The sequence below is a fragment of the Bidens hawaiensis genome, unplaced genomic scaffold (assembly GCF_021521415.1).
Source record: "Bidens hawaiensis isolate Kalapana, Puna unplaced genomic scaffold, B.hawaiensis_p1.1 tig00044683_1, whole genome shotgun sequence".
Taxonomy (NCBI): domain Eukaryota; kingdom Viridiplantae; phylum Streptophyta; class Magnoliopsida; order Asterales; family Asteraceae; genus Bidens; species Bidens hawaiensis.
The window spans coordinates 129,655-137,559 of record NW_027497931.1 but is presented as its reverse complement, the minus strand read 5'-3'; the positions used below and the strand labels follow the sequence as shown (position 1 = coordinate 137,559).

At 39.9% G+C, this 7,905-nt stretch overlaps 1 pseudogene across 1 annotated transcript; it reads right to left on the bottom strand.

Annotated features, from left to right (window-relative positions):
* Positions 1–2,348: 2,348 nt before the first annotated feature.
* Positions 2,349–5,630, bottom strand: LOC143595123 (eukaryotic translation initiation factor 2 subunit beta-like; annotated as a pseudogene). The gene is made up of 9 exons (XR_013146469.1): positions 5,584–5,630; positions 5,240–5,319; positions 4,727–4,948; positions 4,573–4,627; positions 4,387–4,484; positions 3,532–3,677; positions 3,307–3,449; positions 2,814–2,905; positions 2,349–2,734 (listed from the first exon to the last, which is right to left on the bottom strand). The product of XR_013146469.1 is annotated as a eukaryotic translation initiation factor 2 subunit beta-like (transcript).
* Between the last annotated feature and the right edge of the window lie 2,275 nt (positions 5,631–7,905).

Sequence of the window (7,905 nt, the reverse complement as noted above, 5' to 3'; positions counted from 1 at the left end):
AACTCCCCGCCATGCATGCGCGCTCAACACTCCGCCATGCATGCGCGCTCAATCCCGCCATGCATGCGCGCTCAACCCCGCCATGCATGCGCGCTCAACCCTCCGCCATGCATGCGCGCTCAACCCCGCCATGCATGCTCGCTCAACCCCAGCCATGCATGCGCGCTCAACCCCCGCCATGCATGCGCGCTCAACTCCCCGCCATGCATGCGCGTTCAACCCCCGCCATGCATGCGCGCTCAACTCCCCGCCATGCATGCGCGCTCAACCCTCCGCCATGCATGCGCGCTCAACTCCCCGCCATGCATGCGCGCTCAACCCTCCGCCATGCATGCGCGCTCAACTCCCCGCCATGCATGCGCGCTCAACCTCGCCATGCATGCGCGCTCAACTCCGCCATGCATGCGAGCTCAACACCCCGCCATGCATGCGAGCTCAACCCCGCCATGCATGCGAGCTAAACACCCCGCCATGCATGCGCGCTCAACCCCGCCATGCATGCGAGCTCAACACCCCGCCATGCATGCGCGCTCAACACCCCGCCATGCATGCGCGCTCAACCCCGCCATGCATGCGCGCTCAACACCCCGCCATGCATGCGCGCTCAACCCCGCCATGCATGCGCGCTCAACCCCGCCATGCATGCGCGGTCAACCCTTCGCCATGCATGCGCGCTCAACTCCGCCATGCATGCGCGCTCAACCCCCGCCATGCATGCGCGCTCAACTCCCCGCCATGCATGCGCGCTCAACCCCCGCCATGCATGCGCGCTCAACTCCCCGCCATGCATGCGCGCTCAACCCCCGCCATGCATGCGCGCTCAACCCTCCGCCATGAATGCGCGCTCAACCCTTCACCATACATGCACCGAAAGCTCTCGCATAACGTATGTTAGCATAATAATATCCCAAACGGCCACGCGCCAAACATAAAGGTCGGGAGCCTAATAATATCCCAAACGGCCACGCGCCAAACATAAAGGTCGGGAGCCTAATAATATCCCAAACGGCCACGCGCCAAACATAAAGGTCGGAAGCCTAATAATATCCCAAACGGCCACGCGCCAAACATAAAGGTCGGGAGCCTAATAATATCCCAAACGGCCACGCGCCAACGTAGGTTGGGCACACCTCATAATTTGCCCGAGGATGGGAACCTTGTAATACATCCACTTTTAGTTGATATGTTTTTGCAGGTTCGGCTACGAGTCGCACAAGCACATATGACATTATTATTATTATCTGGCCGTTTGTGCCTCCATTATTATTTTGAAGACAAGCCGGGATAGTCATCCTGCGTAGAAGAGGCCCTTGTGGGCCAGTCATTATCATCATATTATAGCTCATAAGCCGCAACTCGCGCATGCTTCGTTATTTTATAGCTCGTAAGTCGCCTCGCGCGCAAGCTTCATTATTTTTATAGCTCGTATGCTGCCTCGCGCGCAAGTTGCATTACATTATTATCGAGATGCGCACTCTATCTTTTATCAGGCCCCGCGCCACTACTGTTATGATGCGTGCTATATCTTATTCATGCCAGTGCACCATTATTATCATAAGGATCACAACATGTCACCATCATGGAGGAAACCTCTCAAAACTCAAAGACAATAAAGACAAGGCCGAAGAAAGAGGAAAAAACCGCCTCATATCCTAACACACCTTATGAAGTCCAGCGCTCCACCTAAACGCTTGCACGCCTAGGAGCAACACTGGACTTGGGGGGCTTGTAGGGGTATGGTACTAAACCCGGCTTACGACCTTAATTTATTATGTCTGGCTTATTTTATTATATGGACTAATACAATATTATTGGACTGAGGGGGTTTTGTGGAGGTAACCCTAACTGGGCTAGGCCCATTAGGGTACCATGATGGTGGCCATGAGGCTCCCTATATAAGGAGGTCTCCACCTCCTTATTAAGGGTTGGTTGTTCTCAATAAGAGCCACCACCATAACCATTTTTGTGTCTGTAAACAAGAGATCCTTGAGATTTCTTAGCAGTCACCTCCACACCCCCAAAAACCATTGCAGATCTTAAGCTACCGGAGAAGAAGATCAAGTCGTGGTTCGTTCATCTCGAAGACCGGGGAACATCGTCATGGATCAGGTCAAATTCATTTCATGTTTCTACAGTTACAGTTTACAGTTCGGTCGATTTATAGAATACTTCTAATTAACACCATCCTCATGTATCAAGACAGCAAAAAATGATTTCAAATTTCAATATTTCAAAAACGAGTACTTTACCAAAACAGAAACTTTGTAAAACAATTCTCTCCAAAATAAAAATTCATATTGGCACTAAAGTGAAGCCAGAGAAACAGAAAACATGAACTGGCACTAAAGTGAAGCCAGCAATGTTACCAGTTCCATCATTATTTTACGGTTCTTTGACCCCGAGTTAACATCCTAGGAACCAATGCGATATAACACAAACAGGGGTCGGCTCCTGATATAATATTAACCTTTAAAAGGGCCCGGATCACTAACAATTCTCATGCATTGTAAACATGATTTCAAATTTCAAAATTCAAAAACTAGGAAAACTTTCACAAAACAGGATAATTCTAAACAGAAAACCAAATTCCTTTAGCCACTAAAGTCACGCCAGAAATACCAAACAGAAAATAGTGGCAACATGCATTGGGCAAACATTATTTCCCGGACTTCCTACTTATCACACGAGCCACAAACCCAGCTTTAATCTGAGCAACAGATCGACTCGAACCACACTGCAACACAGAAAAAAAAAACAAAAATGTTTAAAGAGGTTCAATTTCTCAACTAGAATTTTAGAGTGTCGCAAAATACCTTGTCACATCTGAGGAAAAACAGACGGGTTCGGTTTTCTTTCTCAAGATTTGTTTCCCTGCTCTTGCAACCATTGCAAATGACATACTCATCTGCAAACCGAAAAAACATTATTAAATACTAATGGTCTTTGCTAAAGTCATTAAAGTGAAACTGAAAATGACATAATATAACTTTTAAAATTTAAAAATTATCAAATCAACTGCCGCTGAAGATTTCAATCTTGGCATGGCAGGCACAACAAATTTCCATCTGGCGCAATAGATATATCCTCCTGCGCCAGTTCAAGTCAAAATCTGTTGCACTTGCTCAATAAGGTGTGCCATGTGAAAGAATTTGATTGGTTGAAACAACTTTTTAGTTTGAAATAAGATAAGTCAAATGATATGTTTGTAAACTAAAAGGTCATGGTTATCTAAAATGATTTTTTATGTTATTTTCCAAAGTAAATATCATCAGCATATACATTCAGAATACTAAACAGGTGACTTACTGAGATATCGCCGGAAAATCCCTTCAAAACTTTTTGGTGCAAATCTTCCCTTCACTACCAATCTTTGTTGTCCATCAAGAGATCCACTTGTACCCAATTCTGCTAGCAAGAAGCTCATAACATGTTCCGGTTGCCTATGCATCCTAACAAAAGAAAAAACTAATAAGAATTAGAAACTTAGTAGCTTACAAATATACCCAAAAAAAATCTTCAAAGAAAACGTACGATTTGCAAAGATCCATGAAATTCACAAAAATGGTTTTCTTGGGTCCTTCACGAAGAACTTGTGGCGTCCTCATGACGGTTTTCGTTTTATCCCCAGCAAGTTCAGGATTGTATTCATGTAGAATATGGAAAATTCGGCTTAGAAGCTGAATGCAAAGAAATAATTAAACAATGAAACTTGTGATTTGGTTCACAATAAAATATCTATATCTATTTAGTTTTGTTGTCATGAGAACCCATCAAGAAAAACCCACGGCCCCATCAATTCCCTGAACAAGTTTGGCCAGGTAAAGTCCAACTTATAGGTCTGCAACGTTCATAAACGAACAAACGTGAACGCCACATTTTTTATTTAAATTATCCTAACGAACATGAACACATAACTCGTACGTTCATTTACGTCTATGAATGTTCGTTTATGTTCTTCTATGCAAATTTGTTAGTATATGTTTGTTTAATTTCGTTTGCTGATATATACATTAAACTATTTAGGTCCATTACAACATGATTTAGTTATTAACCTTTTTTGTTAAAGAGATCGATGTCCTCGTTTACTTTTAGTTGTTGTTAGCTGAGTTGAGTTTGTTCTTCTATGACCGTCTACGTTCATGAACCATTCGTTTATATAGTCAATGAGCGAACATATAAGAACATGAACACGTGCATTTACTTAACGAACGGACACAAACATGAAAACTCCTTTCGCTTAATTGTTTGTGTTGGATCGTTTATTCAGTTAAGTGGTTTGTTTGCAGTCTAGGCCAGCTTACACTATGCAAGTGACAAGTTTAAGACTGGCAACCAATGAAACTTACAAAAGTACTATTTATACTCCACAATAATAATGTAGTATACCTCTTCATACGAGTAGTCACGATTAGTCCCTTCCCATGGATGCAGTTTTTGTTCCAAAGCAATACCTTCACCTTGTTCGTGTTCTTCTGCAACACGATCTACACATCACAAAAATATCATATCAGTATGCATTTAAAAAAATATAATGATTGTTAAGAATAATAAGAAAATTGCAAAACTACTTACTATCTAAATCTTCATCACCATTTATTTTATCCTCATCCAGGAGATCTGCTTGTATCTACAACAATTTACAAACATAAAAATATTATTTTAGGCATTGTTCAAAAGCATTTTTTCTTGTAAAATATCCCGAGTCTAGTTATAAGTAATATCTAACCAGTTTCTTCTTCTTCTTTTTCAGACCAGTAAAAGTGGATTCAAGGCCATCGGAAACTGCATTACTGACCATTACAAGAAAAACAAAAAAGGATGCAGCAAATGATAGTTTGTAGAATCACTTACCAGATAAGGTTTCAGCTAGCTGTTCCATGGTATCATCAGCTGGATCTTGAATAACAACCTTCTTTTTCTTCTTTTTTGTCGCGTCAAATGGTGCAAGCTGCATAATAATATATTTTGAACAACAATGAGAAAAGCCTTTTATTATTAGCAAATAAGAAAACAGACACAATAAGTCTCGAGTTGTTGTTAAATCAACGAGCCTGGATTTATCAATCTCATATAGGGTTGAGAGACTAAAACACCTACTAGTTATATAATTGTTAACTAATACATGTGGTATATATATATATATGTATGTATATGCTGATGTTCATTAGACACTAGATAATCTTAAATCTTGAACATGGGACGATAATCATCATCAAGTAATGAAGGGTCCAACACATACATTGGCTACTTCAAGCTCAAGTTGATTATCATATTCTTCTTCTGCCATTGTTATCAAATCTCAGTGCTTTCTCTTTCAGACTTTCATGTTCACAGACCAATAAAAAAATCAGGAATGTACGTTAACGAACGAAAGCAAGTAATTGAACTGTTAAAAAATACTATCGATCGACTACCCATGAAAAACAACATTAAAAACTAACCCAAACGGATTAACATAATTACGAACCCTAATTTGTACCAAAAAAGAAGCGAAAGCAGAAACCCTAATTGACTGAATGAAAGAGTGTAATCAATATTATATTTATATTTATATACGAAGAAGAAGAAGAACAAGATTGATACCTCAAGGGATGAAATCGAAACGCGTTAACGATTTGCAGTTACTCTAATCTAATGCGCCTGGATATATCAACCCTTTTATAATATCGTTATCATGAAACTTAACTTGCTCTCCAAGTTTCTTTATTTAATCAAAATCCTATTAATTAAATATTATATTTCTTTCAATTAAATTTTATTATTTTTTTAACAAATAGGCTACCGGCTAAATTAATCACATCTGAATACACTCGACTGTAAAAACCTTCACCTAAGGCCAATGCACGTGAACACTTGCTCAAAGGCACGACACGAAAGTGCGGTGAAATAAAATTTGTTCAGTTCAAGAATCCAACTAGTGAACGTCACATACTCGTTGAGTCTCACACCTGGTGTCGCCGAAACTAAATGACAAAGACAGGAATTGAACCTGATTCGCATAAAACATCAAGTCTCTTCCTTACCTAACTTATTTTATTATTACTAGCAAAAGTGCCCGCGCGTTGTCACGGGTTCGCATAAATTATCCCGTCGTATTGTTTTGTAGTGTTTGGTGTGGTGTCTAACGGGTTATTAGTGCATATGCGCTACCCCATGTGCATATGCGATGCCCCATGTGTAACAGGTTGTTATATTTTTTTGTGTGGGGGTTACTATTGGGTTTTAACAAGATTATCAAATTCATATAAACTCATTTATATGAAAAACGCAGTGGATAATAAAGTTTTAAATCTTGTTAATTAGATTGATATAAAACCAATTTTATATAAAACCCAATGCCCGGATCCATATACGATAATACATTCTATCAAAACAACCATATGGGTGATTTAGCATACTACCTTTAAGATGCTAAGATATATGAAGGAGATGAAGATTGAATGGCTGGTCTTCAAAGTAGAAGACCCTCAAGCTTGTATTCCCACAAGCCAATAACAATACACCATTGATTTGGTAGGATTTACACACTTGAAACTCCTTCTTGTTCAACCTTCTCTTTGGCCGAAAATAAGATGAAAGAGAGAGTTTACTAGCAATTTGTGTGTGAGTGTAATATACTAAAATCCGAAACAATAAAATAATAAGTAATAACCGTTGAATATTTTGGGGTCAATTATTAGAAGTGTTAATATCTCGTTAAACATGGAACGTTAATTAAAAAAATAGTCGAACATTTTTGAAAATGAAAAAAAAATGAGTTTAGAGGTTAGTTAAATTAAATACTAAACAGAAAGGTTTCTTTGTAAATATTAAATTAAGTATAAAGCAAAGTAGGAGGACCAGTTTCGCCAAATACCAAAACTTGTTTTGAAACCCACTGCATCTTTCACAACGTTTTTTCGGCAAAACTTCTTTAAATTTGAATTTCTAAAATCTAATCCTATATTTGAATTTCTAAAAATCTAATCCTATTAACAAAATATTGAAGCGTATCTTGAGGTGTATGACTCGTTTAGTTATATGTTCTTTTATCACAACCCCTACATGGTGTTCATCCATTACGACACTACCACCTCCCTGTAATTCGTCGCCGGAAAATGGCGATCTCCGCCACCCTTTTCGCCGCTTGTTGTCGCCACCGTAGTTAACCACCACGAACCTATGGTATACAGCCTCTGACCTCCTAGCAATCTGAGTTGTTTGGCATATTAGTTTTACAACGTTTAGTTCAAATGCCAACGACCGTCACGAAACATGCACCACCATCATTCTGCAAACTTCCGGGAATACACCACCGCCGCTATAGGTTGTTTCAGAGCTAGCTTTCACCATCACATCAGTTGTCGTCACCGCCGTCGACAGCTCTGTTTTAGTGGAGACAGTTATCGTCACACGTTCGTTTGTTCCCGCCGCACCTCTTACTCCTCGAACGTTCGGTGTTGGTCGGTTACGAAGGTTCTCAACATTGTTGAAGATAAGCCACCTTGTTTACTTTTGCTCAATAATTAAGGTATGGTTTCTGGTTTATTTCACTCATAGTATAAATTATATTTCGTTACTTCGTAGTACGGAATCTGTTTTCGTTTACTCATAGTATTGACTCTATTCCATTACTTTGTAGTACGGATTTTTGTTACGCGTCGGTTACATTTTGAGTTTAGTTATATTATATAATATATTTTTGTAGCATGTAATAGATTATTTATTTTATACTCTTTATTGCATGCTCCAGTTTGAATATATTTAGTTATATGATTTTAGCTTTTGTACTCTGTTACCCGAGCATTTTCTGACTTTTCGTTGGGGAGTCAACGGCATGGCACTTGTCGTGACAGTGCGTAAATAAATTTCACGACGTCTCTAACTAGTACTTGTGTAGTATTAAGGTAGGTTCCCAGCCGGATC